The sequence below is a fragment of the Protopterus annectens genome, chromosome 3.part1, assembly GCF_019279795.1.
Source record: "Protopterus annectens isolate FY-2018-M chromosome 3.part1, PAN1.0, whole genome shotgun sequence".
NCBI classification, from domain to species: Eukaryota; Metazoa; Chordata; order Ceratodontiformes; family Protopteridae; genus Protopterus; species Protopterus annectens.
The window spans coordinates 661364705-661386172 of NC_056732.1; positions in this window are offsets into that span (position 1 = coordinate 661364705).

The following is a 21468-nucleotide window of genomic DNA, read 5'->3' on the forward strand; positions in this document are numbered from 1 at the left end:
CATTGTAACATTATTACAGTGCTATGAAGCCACTCTGTGCATCAGCACCATGTTAGTCCATATCTGCATCAATGTTACACATTACAAGAGGTGGCACAGGTGTCATCATATGCACAGGGTATGTAGTTTCATTTCCAGAGCCTGTCAGTGAACCAGCCAATCAACATGTATGCATTTGTGTGTGTGTGAGGGACAACAGGTTTTGCATGGCCCAATGTTGATGCAATGTGTGTGTATGTGTTATCCCTAGCTGTTTGTTTTATGTGTGTCTCTGCATGTACACTGTTTCAGAATGTGTCAGCCATATCATGGAGGCTGTGGGACAGTCACAAACTGTACCTGCCAGGCTGTACAGATCGCCATTCCTGGCCATGGACACCCCTCCATGCATTCAACCATAGTCCAGTCCTGCACCTGGTAATGTATACACATACATACATGGGATATGTAACACAACCTGTGGATGAACGGTTGTCAGTAATGTTAACCTGATTTGCATAGCATTGCCATGTAATACATAGGTATATGAGCCATAGTCATCCTCCAACGTAATAACCACTGCTGACTGCTGCTGAGATGTGCACATGACCGGTTAAAGGTGCTGTACTATCACTGTTTTCAATGTCCCTGGTAATACCCAGCAACAAAATAACTGGTCACTACGCAACTATAACCCAGGATCACTACAGCACACAGTATGTGCACTATCACAGAGCCATAGCACATGCAGATACACCCAAGGTAAACATGTACAGACAATGCAGCACATTCAAAAGTGCTAATATCCACATACATATTACAAAGATATATATCTATATATATATATATATATATATATATATATATATATATACACACACACACACACACACACACACTTGGAAGGGCCGGGAGTTGAACATACACCTACCTACTCTAACACACTAATGCAATACGCATCTACAGAATGCGCTACCGAGATTACTGAACACAGCATTCCCAGAGGTGTACTTCTAGGTGGGTGTCATCATCCGCAAAGGCAAAGACGCCGATAGGGAATGTATGTGTTGTGAGGCATCTAAAAGCATTACTGTGTCCCCAGGCAGCTGGAAACACACACACACACACACACACACACACACTTGGAAGGGCCGGGAGTTGAACATACACCTACCTACTCTAACACACTACAGCATTACGCATTTACAGAGCGCGCTACTAAGATTACTGAACACAGCACTCCCAGAGGCACACTTCTAGGTGGGTGACATCATCCGCAAAGGCAAAGACACCGATAGGGAATGTATGTGTTGTGAGGCATCTAAAAGCATTACTGTGTCCCCAGGTAGCTGGAAACACACACAAACACACACACTTGGAAGGGCCGGGAGTTGAACATACACCTACCTACTCTAACACACTACAGCATTACGCATTTACAAAACGCGCTACCAAGATTACTGAACACAGCACTCCCAGAGGCATACTTTTAGGTGGGTGACATCATCCGCAAAGGCAAAGACGCCGATAGGGAATGTATGTGTTGTGAGGCATCTAAAAGCATTACTGTGTCCCCAGGCAGCAGGAAACACACACACACACACACACACACGCACACACACTTGGAAGGGCCGGGAGTTGAACATACACCTACCTACTCTAACACACTACAGCATTACGCATTTACAGAATGCGCTACCGAGATTACTGAGCACAGCACTCCCAGAGGCGTACTTCTAAGTGGGTGTCATCATCCGCAAAGGCAAAGACGCCGATAGGGAATGTATGTGTTGTGAGGCATCTAAAAGCATTACTGTGACCCCAGGCAGCTGGAAACACACACACACACCCACACACTTGGAAGGGCCGGGAGTTGAACATACACCTACCTACTCTAACACACTACAGCATTACGCATTTACAGAACGCGCTACCGAGATTACTGAACACAGCACTCCCAGAGGCATACTTCTAGGTGGGTGTCATCATCCGCAAAGGCAAAGATGCCGATAGGGAATGTATGTGTTGTGAGGCATCTAAAAGCATTACTGTGTCCCCAGGCAGTTGGAAACACACACACACACACACACACACACACAAACACACACGCACTTGGAAGGGCTGGGAGTTGAACATACACCTACCTACTCTAACACACTACAGCATTACGCATTTACAGAACGCGCTACCGAGATTACTGAACACAGCACTCCCAGAGGCATACTTCTAGGTGGGTGACATCATCCGCAAAGGCAAAGACGCCGATAGGGAATGTATGTGTTGTGAGGCATCTAAAAGCAATACTGTGTCCCCAGGCAGCTGGAAAAACACACACACACACACACACACACACACACACACACACACACACACTTGGAAGGGCCGGGAGTTAAACATACACCTACCTACTCTAACACACTACAGCATTACGCATTTACAGAATGCGCTACCAAGATTACTGAACACAGCACTCCCAGAGGCGTACTTCTAGGTGGGTGTCATCATCTGCAAAGGCAAAGATGCCGATAGGGAATGTATGTGTTGTGAGGCATCTAAAAGCATTACTGTGTCCCCAGGCAGCTGGAAACACACACACACACACACACACACACACACACACTTGGAAGGGCCGGGAGTTGAACATACACCTACCTACTCTAACACACTACAGCATTACGCATTTACAGAACGCGCTACCGAGATTACTGAACACAGCACTCCCAGAGGCATACTTCTAGGTGGGTGTCATCATCCGCAAAGGCAAAGATGCCGATAGGGAATGTATGTGTTGTGAGGCATCTAAAAGCTTTACTGTGTCCCCAGGCAGCTGGAAACACACACACACACACACACACACACACACACACACACACGCACTTGGAAGGGCTGGGAATTGAACATACACCTACCTACTCTAACACACTACAGCATTACGCATTTACAGAACGCGCTACCGAGATTACTGAACACAGCACTCCCAGAGGCATACTTCTAAGTGGGTGACATCATCCGCAAAGGCAAAGACGCCGATAGGGAATGTATGTGTTGTGAGGCATCTAAAAGCATTACTGTGTCCCCAGGCAGCTGGAAACACACACACACACACACACACACACACACACACACACACACACTTGGAAGGGCCGGGAGTTAAACATACACCTACCTACTCTAACACACTACAGCATTACGCATTTACAGAATGCGCTACCAAGATTACTGAACACAGCACTCCCAGAGGCGTACTTCTAGGTGGGTGTCATCATCTGCAAAGGCAAAGATGCCGATAGGGAATGTATGTGTTGTGAGGCATCTAAAAGCATTACTGTGTCCCCAGGCAGCTGGAAACACACACACACACACACACACACACGCACTTGGAAGGGCTGGGAGTTAAACATACACCTACCTACTCTAACACACTACAGCATTACGCATTTACAGAATGCGCTACCGAGATTACTGAACACAGCACTCCCAGAAGCATACTTCTAGGTGGGTGACATCATCCAAAAAGGGAAAGACGCCGATAGGGAATGTATGTGTTGTGAGGCATCTAAAAGCATTACTGTGTCCCCAGGCAGCTGGAAACACACACACACACACACACACACACACACACACACACACACACACACTTGGAAGGGCCGGGAGTTAAACATACACCTACCTACTCTAACACACTACAGCATTACGCATTTACAGAATGCGCTACCAAGATTACTGAACACAGCACTCCCAGAGGCGTACTTCTAGGTGGGTGTCATCATCCGCAAAGGCAAAGATGCCGATAGGGAATGTATGTGTTGTGAGGCATCTAAAAGCATTACTGTGTCCCCAGGCAGCTGGACACACACACACACACACACACACACACACACACACTTGGAAGGGCCAGGAGTTGCACATACACCTACCTACTCTAACACACTACAGCATTATGCATTTACAGAACTCGCTACCGAGATTACTGAACACAGCACTCCCAGAGGCATACTTCTGGGTGGGTGACATCATCTGCAAAGGCAAAGATGCCGATAGGGAATGTATGTGTTGTGAGGCATCTAAAAGCATTACTGTGTCCCCAGGCAGCTGGAAACACACACACACACACACACACACACACACACACACACACACACACTTGAAAGGGCCGGGAGTTGAACATACACCTACCTACTCTAACACACTACAGCATTACGCATTTACAGAGCGCGCTACTAAGATTACTGAACACAGCACTCCCAGAGGCACACTTCTAGGTGGGTGACATCATCCGCAAAGGCAAAGACACCGATAGGGAATGTATGTGTTGTGAGGCATCTAAAAGCATTACTGTGTCCCCAGGTAGCTGGAAACACACACAAACACACACACTTGGAAGGGCCGGGAGTTGAACATACACCTACCTACTCTAACACACTACAGCATTACGCATTTACAAAACGCGCTACCAAGATTACTGAACATAGCACTCCCAGAGGCATACTTCTAGGTGGGTGACATCATCCGCAAAGGCAAAGACGCCGATAGGGAATGTATGTGTTGTGAGGCATCTAAAAGCATTACTGTGTCCCCAGGCAGCAGGAAACACACACACACACACACACACACGCACACACACTTGGAAGGGCCGGGAGTTGAACATACACCTACCTATTCTAACACACTACAGCATTACGCATTTACAGAATGCGCTACCGAGATTACTGAGCACAGCACTCCCAGAGGCATACTTCTAGGTGGGTGTCATCATCCGCAAAGGCAAAGATGCCGATAGGGAATGTATGTGTTGTGAGGCATCTAAAAGCGTTACTGTGTCCCCAGGCAGCTGGAAACACACACACACACACACACACACACACACACTTGGAAGGGCTGGGAGTTGAACATACACCTACCTACTCTAACACACTACAGCATTACGCATTTACAGAACGCGCTACCGAGATTACTGAACACAGCACTCCCAGAGGCATACTTCTAGGTGGGTGACATCATCCGCAAAGGCAAAGACGCCGATAGGGAATGTATGTGTTGTGAGGCATCTAAAAGCATTACTGTGTCCCCAGGCAGCTGGAAAAACACACACACACACACACACACACACACACACTTGGAAGGGCCGGGAGTTAAACATACACCTACCTACTCTAACACACTACAGCATTACGCATTTACAGAATGCGCTACCAAGATTACTGAACACAGCACTCCCAGAGGCGTACTTCTAGGTGGGTGTCATCATCTGCAAAGGCAAAGATGCCGATAGGGAATGTATGTGTTGTGAGGCATCTAAAAGCATTACTGTGTCCCCAGGCAGCTGGAAACACACACACACACACACACACACACACGCACTTGGAAGGGCTGGGAGTTGAACATACACCTACCTACTCTAACACACTACAGCATTACGCATTTACAGAACGCACTACCAAGATTACTGAACACAGCACTCCCAGAAGCATACTTCTAGGTGGGTGACATCATCCGCAAAGGCAAAGACGCCGATAGGGAATGTATGTGTTGTGAGGCATCTAAAAGCATTACTGTGTCCCCAGGCAGCTGGAAACACACACACACACACACACACACACACACACACACACTTGGAAGGGCCGGGAGTTGAACATACACCTACCTACTCTAACACACTACAGCATTACGCATTTACCGAATGCGCTACCGAGATTACTGAGCACAGCACTCCCAGAGGCGTACTTCTAAGTGGGTGTCATCATCCGCAAAGGCAAAGATGCCGATAGGGAATGTATGTGTTGTGAGGCATCTAAAAGCATTACTGTGACCCCAGGCAGCTGGAAACACACACACACACCCACACACTTGGAAGGGCCGGGAGTTGAACATACACCTACCTACTCTAACACACTACAGCATTACGCATTTACAGAACGCGCTACCAAGATTACTGAACACAGCACTCCCAGAGGCATAATTCTAGGTGGGTGTCATCATCCGCAAAGGCAAAGATGCCGATAGGGAATGTATGTGTTGTGAGGCATCTAAAAGCATTACTGTGTCCCCAGGCAGCTGGAAACACACACACACACACACACACACACACACACACACACACACACACACACACGCACTTGGAAGGGCTGGGAATTGAACATACACCTACCTACTCTAACACACTACAGCATTACGCATTTACAGAACGCGCTACCGAGATTACTGAACACAGCACTCCCAGAGGCATACTTCTAAGTGGGTGACATCATCCGCAAAGGCAAAGACGCCGATAGGGAATGTATGTGTTGTGAGGCATCTAAAAGCATTACTGTGTCCCCAGGCAGCTGGAAACACACACACACACACACACACACACACACACACACACACACACACACACACGCACACACTTGGAAGGGCCGGGAGTTAAACATACACCTACCTACTCTAACACACTACAGCATTACGCATTTACAGAATGCGCTACCAAGATTACTGAACACAGCACTCCCAGAGGCGTACTTCTAGGTGGGTGTCATCATCTGCAAAGGCAAAGATGCCGATAGGGAATGTATGTGTTGTGAGGCATCTAAAAGCATTACTGTGTCCCCAGGCAGCTGGAAACACACACACACACACACACACGCACTTGGAAGGGCTGGGAGTTAAACATACACCTACCTACTCTAACACACTACAGCATTACGCATTTACAGAATGCGCTACCGAGATTACTGAACACAGCACTCCCAGAAGCATACTTCTAGGTGGGTGGCATCATCCGCAAAGGCAAAGACGCCGATAGGGAATGTATGTGTTGTGAGGCATCTAAAAGCATTACTGTGTCCCCAGGCAGCTGGAAACACACACACACACACACACACACACACACACACACACACACACACACACACACACACACTTGGAAGGGCCGAGAGTTAAACATACACCTACCTACTCTAACACACTACAGCATTACGCATTTACAGAATGCGCTACCAAGATTACTGAACACAGCACTCCCAGAGGCGTACTTCTAGGTGGGTGTCATCATCCGCAAAGGCAAAGACGCCGATAGGGAATGTATGTGTTGTGAGGCATCTAAAAGCATTACTGTGTCCCCAGGCAGCTGGACACACACACACACACACACACACACACACACACACTTGGAAGGGCCAGGAGTTGCACATACACCTACCTACTCTAACACACTACAGCATTATGCATTTACAGAACTCGCTTCCGAGATTACTGAACACAGCACTCCCAGAGGCATACTTCTAGGTGGGTGACATCATCTGCAAAGGCAAAGATGCCGATAGGGAATGTATGTGTTGTGAGGCATCTAAAAGCATTACTGTGTCCCCAGGCAGCTGGAAACACACACACACAGACACACTTGGAAGGGCCGCGAGTTGAACATACACCTACCTACTCTAACACACTACAGCATTACGCATTTATAGAATGCGCTACCAAGATTACTGAACACAGCACTCCCAGAGGCATACTTCTAGGTGGGTGACATCATCCGCAAAGGCAAAGATGCCGATAGGGAATGTTTAGAGAGTGAGCGGTCTGAAAGCATATTACCATCCCAAGGTAGACGTACACAAACACGCCAGTGCTGTCATCGGGCCAACTAAATATCTACGGAGCACAACAACACTAAATAGATATGGGATGCACCACAGACAGTACACCTTTCGAGAGAGCAACAAGTGTGTTCAATGTAGGCATTCATCGTGACATTGAAATTGGACATCTGGTGCCTGGATGACCACCATGGCTATACAGGATGTCAATGGCCATGCCCACACGCTTAGTATCACACGTCTGTTTGGAATGTACTGTGTGTCCATCTACACAATGGCACACTGGGCATGCTCACACACTTAGCTGTTGCAAAGGGCCATCTTGCATGCACACGGAGTCTAATCACGGAAGGGCGCAGTGTGGAAGGTACTGTGTGTCCATCTACACAACGGCGTACTGGGCATGCTCACACACTTAGCTGTTGCAAAGGGCCATCTTGCATGCACACGGAGTCTAATCATGGAAGGGCGCAGAGTGGAATGTACCGTGCGTCCATCTACACAACGGCGTACTGGGCATGCTCACACACTTAGCAGTTGCAAAGGGCAATCTTGCATGCAGATGGAGTGTACACACAGAAGGGCATAGTAAGGTATAACTGCCCTCACGCACAGGGCGGTCACACATGCAGTGACCTGTACACACACAGCTGCCATCACAGCTGTCGCAGGTGCAGGTCAATCTTGCATGCAGATGGAGTGTACACACAGAAGGGCACAGTAAGGTATAACTGCCCTCACGCACAGGGCGGTCACACATGCAGTGACCTGTACATACACAGCTGCCATCACAGCTGTCACAGGTGCAGGACATGCACACACACACTGCAGTGTACACTGTAGCTGTCAAGTCAGCACCATGTCATTGGTGCAGCACTACACAGCCTTACGGTCCCACAACACCATGTGACACATGACCACTGGGCTGTACAGTGGTGTACACCAGCTGTGCAGAGTACACACATACCAACAGGGATCCAACAGCTGTTATGCATTGCAATGATACCAGTATACATGAACAGGTCGGCTCAAGACATACCATGGCCCTTACACAGCTGTGACACCTGACTGTTGCTGTACACCAATGAACACATGTCTGGGTATGTCATACATGTGATTGTGTGGATGTGTGCATGGACTGCACACACAACATATACATACATTGCCTTTGATGTACCTCTTGCATAACACTGGCCTAATCAATGCTACACACGCAAATTGAAGGTGGGCCCATGTCTGTTGAATGCTCACACTACAGGGGGTAGCAGTGTTGACCGGGACACATACCCTTGTACTGGTCGCCTGTGACACCCGTGATATCATACCGCAGTCCATGTGTTATGTATGTCAACACACATGTCCAGCAATAGCAATGCATACAAACATGGCAACAGGAGACATGTGACATCTATACTGTGCATGCAGCAAACATGCATGTGCAGTGGCCAATGTCCGTAACATAGTTGCACCTACCTATGACATGCAGACACAATGCAGACCCAACACTGACATCTGTATACACTGACATACAAACAGCACGTATGGAGGGATGTGTGTACATAATGTGGTGAACCACCCGTCTAGATGTATGTGTGCAGAGGGTGGCTCACAGTTGTGTCACACACCATCCTATCATGCCATGTGCTAACTGTACGCTATGTTGCTGTTATGTGACGGTGCTGACATAATGCATACACAGCGGTCAGGTGTTAACAACTATATGTCATATGGCACCTGTAACACCTACAGCCTCCTGTGTGTATATAGCAGCACATTTGCCAGATATAGCGTTGGTACACATAATGCAATCAATACCGCTGCATGTCCATCAAACGTGTCATCATATGGCAGGTGTATCATTCCCAGCACTGCCATGTGTGTCTGAATGTGTGAACAGGGATGCCACATATCACGGGGAATATGTCCCAGTTGCTACACATCCCTGTACACCATTGTAGAGATCTGTACATACGTCAGTGTGGGAAGCATGACGTTCACCGGTGAGGTGCATCACACACATCAGCTGTCCGTATACACATGTGTGGTCACCACAGTGTGTGTGTGTCTGTTTGTATGTCTGGTGCTTGGTGTGAGTGTGTATGCTAATATACGGTGGGAAATTATCACTGGCCCCACGTGTTGACTAACCCGTAATGGTGATGCATTGCACAACCTTCTTGATGCCATAGGTCCCAGCCATACTGGCTACCTGTGCATGTCCCTTCTCTGTGACACGTCATGTGGGTGCATAGTACTGTGAGGGTGATGACCACACAGGCAAGGGTCCCCAGCTGCACACTATGGGGTGTGCGTTATAGTGGTGTACACCCCGTGAATGCGGCCATGTTCACATACTGTTACAGGGTCCTACTGCTGCACAGTGTGGCCTCCAGCTACCAAGTGACACCTCACATCATCATTGGCCAGGCCACTGTGTACAACCTCTGCACCATGTCACCATACCTGTAATGTGTCCTGCTATGTATGTCACGTCTCTGTCCAGTGTAGCCTGTGGCACCAACCACATGCGTCAGGTGCAGTATATGTGTGGACATCTGTGTCATGTTTGTGTGTGCAACAGTCAGGATGAGGGTACATGTAGCATGCTGATATTGCCAGACGTGCCTGTGTGTACTCCACAGTTACACGTGGGGGACTGCAAACACTGCTACCTGTAGGCACATACAAGTACACCATAGAAGGGAACCAGGGTATCACAACCAACATGGTGCTACAGATGTAACTGAGACACATACCGTGAACACATCACAATGCATGCTGCATCTGCACTACATGGTGTGACTGGTGCATGTCGACAGTACACAACCTATGTCACATACACAACTCAGTATTCACATACAACCACTGCAACATACACATCCCTCACTATGCATACACAGGTATTACATACACCCCTCACTATGCTGTTCACCCTGTGCATCAGAATATTTGTGCATAACCCTGCACCGATGGTGTGGATGACAGGGATGTGCCACAGGCTTCATCATATGCACAGGGTGATATGTTTGCCAGGGGCATAGGCTGCACCAATGGATAACATCATGTGTGTGTGTAAGGGCCAGTGAGTTGACTGGACATGTCTGTGCAGAATGCATGTGGATGTTGTGGAGCCCTACAGTTGTGTTTGCTGTGTGCATGTATGTGTGTACACAGTTCTGCCATTTGTGATGCCTACACGGGGTATAATTGACAGCCCCAGATTGTACAGTGCAGGTTGTACAGCTCACTGTGTCCGTCCATGGCCACGTGACCTGTGCCTGCCTGGGGTTGCACGGGCACTACCAGGTGGAGGTACAGAGTGGCTACTGTCTGACGACACATGTTCGCTGGAAACGTGTCCCCGCTGAGACCGTCCAGGGCCATGTCCACGTGGCCTGCTGTGTCCTGGTGTTGACAGCGCAGCAGCAGCTGCACTGCTACTGGCACTATGGGAGCGGGCATGTGAGGTGGCACGCTGACGTCGACCTACACTAGGTGGTGTTGCTGGCCTACATCCACATGGCCTATGCCTCACTCCTACCAGGTGTTCCAGCACAGACAGCTCCCGCTCGTGGATTGCCATGCCTCGGTCAAGGATTCTGGCCATTTCACCTAGTTGCCTATCCAGAACATTAGCAATCTGCTGTTGAGCATTTGCCAATGTCTGGATGTTGTCATTTAGGGTATGGATAGCAGCCCTCTGCAGCCTCTGCCCTTCTCTGTTCTGCCATTCAGCATGTGCCTGTGCCACCATTACAGGCTGTAACATGCCTCTGGTGATACCAGCTGCTGCACTCTGTCCTGCAGGTGCATGTCTGCCAGAGGTCCTCCTACGAGCAGCACCAGCCACATGCCTGTGTGGCACATCTGCAGTCATTACACTGACACTATGGTGTGTACACGCACCTTCTGTAGCCACCACACGTTCCTGTTCCACGCCAACAGACGCTGACTGTCCTTCCACTATGGCCACCGGTGATGCTGTATGTGTTGGCAGCAGAACTGTGTGCGGGGAAGAGGGGGACATAGCTGGGATGGTAACCATTGGCACAGATTCGGCCCCTGACAACCCTGCCTGTACCTCATGCATATGTTCATCACCGCTAGTATCTGTGGGGACACTAACATCAGATGGACCGCAGGAGGGTAACGCACCTACATCACAGAAATACTGTAAAGTACAATAGACAGAGACACACACAGAGACACACACGCAGATACACACACAGACACACACACAGACACACACACAGGCACACCATGCATGTGATTTGTCAGATGGCATGCAGCATGCCTGTGATAGAGCAGAGGGCATGCAGCTCAGACATTAATAGTGTTAGTAAGCATACCTCCCTGGGGTGCACACTACAGCAAGCAGGTGTCATATCAGTAGGCATGCAGTTCACACAATCATGGTAGTATGCATGCATCCACATGATACACCATGTGGCCCAGAACAGGATAACAGTACACATGGCTGAAGTGACCTTGACATGTAATTTGCTGACATGTGCATTAACATGCATACATGTTTGACACAATGGAGTCCTGACACATGTACAGCATCATAATGGGCTTCACATTGCAGTGTTGTCTGTATGGCCTACAGATAGAAAGCATGTTTAGCAAATGTGCATGAGCACGGGAGGGTAGTGTGAGCTGTCTACATTGCTATACAGTGTGAAGTACAGACACTGAGCCATTGCATGGCAACATGAGGCATGTATGTTGCTGTAGAATGCATAATATGTACACATTGCATAGCCATAACTGCAACACAGTCGTGATGTTCGACAGATCATATATGGTAGACTTTAGTGACACCTCCAGTAGCTGTGCACAGGCTTTTAGGTTGTCCACTGTACCACATCAACTGTATAATCGGTCAACTAAGGCTATACTTGGACCATGTGTGGACAATGTGCAACAGGGTGTATACACATCCCATGTACTGTGTGGCTACATGTCTCTGGCCATCCCCCATGGCCATGTGTGCACATGTGGTAGCCAATTGTGTGTGATGGGCATCTTCTCCACATGTCTGTGTGGTCCCATATGACATACACCCATACATGTCAGATATGTCACATTCCACAGGTCTATGCAGACAACAGGTTGTATGTTTGGTATGTGGGGTATAGGTCATGTGATAGTGTGACAATATTGCAGACAGAACACTACATGTCTGGACATGTCAGGTGGCACATCACAATGTGTGCACCTGATGCAGGGGCATATGACACAATGGTGACACTTGTGGGCTGCCCATATCACAGCTCACTGTGTGGTACTGTGTGCGTACTACACATGTTGTTCCAATGCATACTACATATGCCTCCGTTGTAGAACACCTCCACCGTTATATGCACAGCTGACCACACATGTCGCAATGACAAGTACTGTTGTTTCAAGTCTGTGTATCATTACGTGTGAATATGTTGCACATGGGTGGCGTGTGTGAATGCACAGTGGTGCGACCTGCATATCGTGACTGGAACAAACATCAGGTGAGCAAGTGTTAACTGGCCACATGGCAAATAGATCTACACTGTAACATGCCTGATACTGATGACAGTCTCACCTGCAATGGACCCATGTCTGTGCGGCATACCAGAGGTACCTGTATAGGGGTGACACACCAGTATGAACATTATCCATGACTCTATGACAGCCACAGGTTGCACTGTGCATGTGCACACATTCACCTGTATAATAGCATATAGTATGCACATGTGTGCATACACAATGTAGCATACTGTAGTATGCAGCATGTGTGTCCACATACCTGGCATATGTTGTTACTTTACATTATGTACAGTGACACATGCAACTACATGGGATATAATAGCCATATGTGCATTACTGACTTACCAGGCAACTCCAGGCTCATTGGTTGGGAGACACCCACCTCCACGATAGCAGCTAGTGTTTCTGGATGCTGTTCACTGGGTGTCCCCAGACTGGCCAGTAGCTCCTCAGTGTGTGTGAGTGGGGGCTGGGTTGGTGGCCCACCACCTGTTCCACCTTGTTCCCTGGTGATTGCAGTGGCACTCTGTTTTGCATGTCATATCAGGTCTATGCAGTGTCTGCACACCTGCTGGTAGGTGCAGTTATGGCCACCCACATCGTTCACCCTCCTGCGTAGATCCTGCCACAGGCCATCCCGCTGCTGGGCATGCTGTGGCACATGGCTGAACAACAAGACATAGTTGTCATGGAGCTGTGGGATGAGGACATCATCCTCCTGGTGGGTGTATGCTGGGAGGCGTGTACGGGGCATTATCTGTAAAACATAATGATGGTGACAGGTCACAGTTTCAGAGATGTACAGAGATACTGCTGCACATACATTTCTATGACATCTACTGCATCTGCACAGTTATCTTTGCAAAGCACCATGACACTGACACGACTGACGTGTTTGTGTCACACATGTCACACCCATTATGCATTGGATATCATCACCATATATGTGTGTCACCTCATTACAGTGTTCATACTCCATGTAAATGCTGTCTTGCTGTGGGCATGTCTATTTGCCTGCACTTGTGTTCTTACCTATCTGCACATGCCTCAATGTGTCCACGGTACTACTGTTGACCTGGATGCTGTGTATATGTCATATATCAACACAGACACAGCCGGAATGGACTTGAGCAGTGACAATGCACACATACGCATGGACACCTGTACATGCATGTGTTTTGCCATATACATCTACACAGCACTGTACAACTGTTCAACATCCTGACATGGATCGCCTGTATTACACATGTGATAGACATGGGACAATGGATAGTCAGACAACATTTGCAGGGATGGTCATCAACCATAGCATGTGCGGGCACGGTTTCCACGCTGTTACAGATGGCCATTGTGCCACTGCAAGCTGCATCAGTGCCACATTACTGCTCCAGTCAGTTGATAGTACATCTACCATGCGGCCATCACACCATGTATGACTGGAATGACATCTGCAGCTTTGATGGACAGGGTTGCATGGTATGGTGGGAGTATGTCACATATATGGCACAGGGATATTTCCAGCCTGTGGTGATCCTAGTATTAGGACGGTGGCTGTCCATGACATATGTCATATAGATCAGGATATGGACATGTAGCATGTCCATCATCATGGTGTAGCAAATGTCCTTCTGTAAGGTAGACGACATGCTGCATAGTGCAGGTGTGGATTGTGAAGGCTGTTATCGCACATCCATGCATAGCCATTACCCCTTACAGGTGGTATGTGATCCAATATTGGTCACCACAGTGCTGTATATGCCTGGCCACTGATCTCCGTGCTCATGGATGGCACCCTGACATGACATGGGTACCTCAGATAACTTCCTAAGGGGCCTGGAGATGTCACCATGTCAGGGGTGCACTGCACAGCACCATCCCTTACACAGTGTCCATAATGTTGACCACAGCCTAGGTAGCAGTTTATGGGTACAGGGATGTTTGCCTAGCGGTGACACTGCTGGTATCATCCATCAGACTGTGCACATATTTCACATACCTCACACACACAGCCCATTCTATATGTTGTTCACAACACTGACACAGCTAAACTGATAGGTCATGGCCATTCACAGCCTTACATACACAGATGCCTAACATTTGTGTGTGTGGTATGGGCTACAATGAGGGTGGGGTACAACACATTAACCCTGTTCTACTGTATCTAGCACAGATGTGCTGTTCACATGTCACTCTTGCACCTTTTGTAGTTGTGGGTCTGTCAACAGGCCACTGGTGGAACACACCTGTGACATGCAAAGGTATTTGTAATCAAATATCCTTGCTATCTTGTACATCTGTACTGCTAACACCTACAGTGCTAATGGTTCATGGACATGCACACCATACTCAGCAGGGTTATAGTGCGGTGCCACCCTAAATGACTGTCATCACCACTTGTGGGTTGATATTATCCAACACCCTATCTGTATTGTATGGTCATGCTAGGCACTTGTTCAGAACATGTGAGCATGTCATGAGCTAATGGTTACTATAGCGCCCATTCCACACCATTTCCCACAGGTACACTGGCTGTCCTACACTTCCCAGCTTGCTTAAGGTACAATAGCTGTTGTACACATGTAACGCACATATCATGTGGGAAATGGTTGTATATGCAGGCATGTCCAACTGTCACGTACCAGTGCTACTGCCTGTCTATATAAGGGATATGTCGTACATGTGGCAATAGAGCAATTGTCTCGTGTACACATTCAATGCTCACTTCCCAACATACGGCACTACAGCCTGTGGGGGATGCACGTCTGCAGCCGTGCTGGGCCCATAGCTCTCAGGTGTACCTCATTATGGGGAACGTACCTCAATTGGTGTTCTAAAAGGTGCATGTTCCTCAAAGTTCTACATTGGAAGGGTCTGTCACACATTCATTGTTGTACATAGTTTACCTGCTAGCCATGGCTAGATAGATGAGAATCATAGTAATTCATTGGAATATCTGTTTTATACCTAAGACCAGCCTATTTTAGCCATCATATGCCCTTCCTAGTTGATGCTGTTAGTAAGCCAGTTGTAAGTGTTCCACGTTTCACCCATTTGTCACATTGTATGAGGGCTAATGTTCCTCATTTTGGGGACAGGAGGCTGACAGCTATGGCTGGGGGTAATGCTGTCACCAACCCTGACTGCACCTGACAGTCATTTGGGGATGTGTAACATTCGCAACACACCCCACCCATCACATAGTCTCACATAATCTACACCACTGGCCACACCTACGAGGACAACCTGTGCAGTACGTCTCCATACTCACTGTAGGCACCAGAGGTAGCCCCCATCATGGAAGACAACATCACCAGCTTATAGCCCACAGACTCATGTGTGCCCACCACATACAGCCAATAGTGTGTTATAACATTCACAACACACCAGTCATAGCTGACTCTGTAGGGTGTCACACTGCAGTTCCACACAGCAGGCTACACAAGGCGTTATTCGCTTACATCTTGCTGTCAGGTAACTGCTTCTGCAACCTAACCTATGTACCCATGCCACACCTCACCAGGTACGATATGTCTGTCATTCGTCATGTTAGTGTGACTGCCCTGTGATGCCACTTCACAGACTACGTGTGCAGGGACATGCAATAGCTCACCAGTCTTATAGCCCTGAGGGTGTGGGCCTAGCCCTGGGGAGCATTTTGCATTCGTCCAGACACGATACCACTGTACAATGACCGACTGTGTCACTTCAGCAGTTGCCTATGCTCCTATTGTCATTCCACAGGCGTGTGGTATCTGTCAGCTATGACTGTCCTGGTCAAACACAATGCTGTGGCACAGATGACTTGCACCTGTCAGCCCTGGGAGTACAGCTCACATGCTAGGCTCCTGCTGCTGCTATACTGCCTGTCCTGCACAGTTTCCAATAACTGTCACCGGCAGGGCGGTAACTGGCATGCGCGACATGGGGTCATGTGACACATTGCTTGCATCTTCCCCTGTGACGCACGCAGGCAAGGCACGTCTTATAATGCACCACTCCAACATCTCTGCAGTGACTGGGACCTGCCTGTAGGCTCTGCAGAGCACATCTGCAATGACAGGTTATAGACGGACCATACCTTCCAGGCACGTACCTGGACCGGCACACCCACAGCTGAGGGGTTCCCATATCCCACTATGTTTTGCACACATCCTGGCAAGTTGCTTGGCACAATGCATCAGAGGTGCTCCACGTGCAACTAACTGTGTCCGGGACCGCTATACACATTGTAACAAGTGACAGAGTCAACATCATACCCCACGGGTAACATAACTTCTATGGTGGTATAGTGGACAGTGGGCCTCAGCTACTACTGATGTGTGACTGACACTACCCCACACTTCACTGTGATAGCCACTCATGTACCAACACATCCATGAGTCATACCCTCCACTCTGCTGGATCAACACATACACACCACCTCCAAGACCTACATTACCCTTGGCATGAACACTACCACCATGTGACTGGTGTTACACACCTGGGGTTATCCCCTCATTGGTGGATTCCAAACATATGCTAATCTACCTTGTTAGCCACATCCCGGCAACACACCCATCACAGCATACACAGTACATGTGTACTACTACACCTACTACAGACGTCTGCTGACAGCGGTTGTTAACATCATGACACCCGTGCAGATGGACAATGCATATACAAATGCTGACACACACCCCAGTGCACTTACTTAGCATGTACACAACTGCATGGAGCATGCTATTCCACACAGAGCCATGATGGTACACACCAGATAACAGACGCCACTGTGGTGGTCATGTTCCCCGGACATATGATGTACAACAACAGGTGTAGGCTGTTGCACAGTGGTGTACATTCCCATGTGTGGGGTGACTCACTGGTCAGCTGTGGTGGGGCCACAGGGTCCCTCATCACATACTCCAAGATTAGCTACGTAAACATGACTGCCACACATTCCGGGGTGTACCACCAGGCATTATGGTGGTATGTCAGTATTCGATGGCAACACCCACATCTGCTGTCACATACAACAGTCACTCAGGAACATTGCAGACCCAGGTATTGTTGGCAACATGCTGGAGGATGGATTCCATGCTGTCAGTACATCCTCTCACTCACTACAGGGCCGCAATCCATACATGAACATTGTGGTGTCCCTGTGGTCACACCTACACAGTACTGAACTACACTCTGTGTCCTGGGACACTGGCCCCATGTCACCTTCCAACGTCCCAGGCTGTAATGTCCACCAACCTCTGAATTACTTGTCTCCCCACTAGGCCACCATATTCAGTAATAGCCTTGTTTCAGACATTGTAGACCCTGAATGGCACACAGAAGCATTTATCACACTACACACAGGTGGCACCGCATTGCACAAGTGGGACTATAGTTCTACACACCTGACTGGACTGTTCTGCATGGCTATGGGGCACATCGTCAAGGACGTCATTCTCAGAGACATTGTTGGTCTCCCGTCCTCTGCTGCCACTCGGGTTGGGCTTGTTAAGGCCAGAGCATGGCCCCTACACATGGTGGACTCCTTTCATACAGTTACCAGGGCAGTTGCTGATGGTACGGGAGTCCACACATCCTACATTGTCCTCTCATTGCCTTTCAGCACCATTCCCCATTCTGGTATTGACAACATACACATCCACCTGCACATCGTACCCTGTGTCTCAGGATGTTATGCTATGTGGCTCATGGACAGGACACACAGTGAGGCCAGCATACCATAGTACCTACTACATGTCAGGTACTTTGGCATACCACAGTCCTCAGTCATAGGGCCCCTCATGTTAAGTATATGCTTCCCTGTGGAACAGGCTGGCACAGGAGACTTTCCCTGCCTAGCTTTAGAACCCCTACATACCAAGCGCCATGATTGCTCCACCAGCTGATACTGACTCCAACCATATGGGTGTCGCTGTGACAGATACATAATATGACTATCATGGCATCAAGCTGCATGACACAAGGTGCATGCACATCACCTTTGCATTACACCATTCACCCACTGACTATCACATGGATGGTAGTCCCCTACATACATATCACATTGTACATGTTTGCAGTACACACATATGTCGCACCCACTCCTGTGGTTACCGTATTGCCACTGTCATGTGGATATCCTCTTACGTGGCCACACCTATCTGTACTGTGAGTGTAACTGGTACATAGGCACCCATTGTACCTCTGAACTCAAGACATCTACACACATTCAAGGGTACACCACCCCATTTAGGGTGTACCTTACACAACAGCTACAGCTTTACATGCCACAACATTAACACGCCATGACGTTTACTGAGCTTCGACAGTTTAAATATGCAGCTGCACTACAGACACCACATCTGTACACATTTGCATACTACATACTCAGGGGTGATGTCTGCTGATCAGACAGGGCCCATGTCCACAACATTATTGATGGATATACTCCTCATATGCAAGATAAGCAGAGGCCACTGTGAGCAACATGCTCATGGATATGTGCACACATGCCACAATGAGTGGGATGTGCTTCTGGGTTACATTCCCAAACAGGACACTCACCATGCTGTGGAACATAAGTCCTCTGTATATCACGCAGGGACACTCATTAGCACTGTTCATGTGATACCTCCTTTGGTGGTTGGGAGACACATGTAGGCCTGGGATCACTGCAGTGGCTGTACTGTGCAGTGGTGCAGGTGACACCTCAGGCTATACATACAGTAAAACTAATTAATACAGATCATGCTATACATAACCTTACATATCAGGCATTCTACATACCTTGTTGTCGTTGGCATTGACTACTAATTCATAGTTACAGCGCCGAAAACTATCGCAAGCCCTTAGCAACCCTTGCACCCTGGTTGTGGTGTTCCATGCCTACCATTGTGTGTTATGCTGTAAACCTGATTTCTATTACGTTGAGATTTTATGACATTTTTATATTATTTCTTTATGTTACAGCTTCCGCACACATGCCCTGCGGTTCTGCTGTGCGTTACTGTGGACATGACATTAAATGTTATTTACGTGTTGTGCATCTTTTCTTATGCCATTGGCTGTGTATTTCGCCATTGGCATATGTTCACGTTGTGATACCTGGGTCTGGCCCTCTTCAATAGCTCCGATGTTATGTTTGGGAAAATGTAAACCGTGTTTTTTGGTTTACATTTCCGAGGGCTTACGCTACGCCTGCACCACTTCATGAATCACTATATGCCTTCATTTGCATGGTGCAACACTGCACATGAGGTGATTTGCATACCTACGCTGGGGGCTGCGCAGATCTGGCATACGCCGGTAGTGCACGCAGAATTGGATCGTACCTGAATCGCTCGGTGGCCATATTTGGCATTATAACGCCTACGCTATGCGTGCGCCTGGCGCAAGCTTCATGAATCCCGGGGATGGATTATATGAAAAGACAAAAGAATACTAAAAATTGTAAGTCTCTAATATGCATTATAAACTAGGGTTTGAGGTATATAACCAAATAGTCAAAGAAACATTGGAAATAATAAGTAATCTATGAGTATTAAATTATCTTGAACAATAACTAGTTTGCAGAGCTTACCATATGTTTGCACTAACAAAAATCATATTTTTTTTTTTTTTTTTTTTTTTTTTTTTTTTTTTTTTTTAGTAAAAAACAATATCACAACTGTGTATGTAATACAATTTCTTGATTCATGAGAAATTTACAAGCATATACCATTCAATTATTTTTTTTTTTAAATCTTAATGTATTTATGTAAAATAGATTTCATTACAATCAATATGTATTTGGAAAAGATTTTCCCCGGGATTCATGAAGCTTGGTGCAAGGCTGGCGTTAGGCTTGTGCCAACCATGCAGTGTACAGATGGCGCAGTAGTGCCATATGCATGTTAATGAAGGCACGCTGCCGCCACAGCCACGTGCATAGGAAACGAACGCGAGTGCATGGGGCATGTCGAAGTGCCGCATGGAGGCGTGGAAATGTTGGCTGTTGATGTGCAGCCTAAAATGCTGAATATTACAGTCGGCCTGCAATAGTGATCACACCTGTCAGTGCCCGTGCAAAGCATGCAAGACAGTTCTTGCGAACACAAAATTAAGAAGCAAACACAAATACAAGTTAGTGAATACTGAGTCTCCATCCCTCGAACAAATTACATTTAAAACCATGTGCCCGTATTCTAATGCAGTGTTGATATTTATACCAAGTAAAAGTGAAACACATCATGTTAGCCCACCACCAATAGCTAAGTCTTGGCCAATGGTCAGGGTTACCACCTGTCCCACCTTGTGAGGGATCGTACACAGCTGGGCAGTTGTGTCTATACCAAAACCATTATAAATGTAAAATATCCTGCGACGGTATGACATAATTATGTCTCACATTGCATGTAATAGTCACATA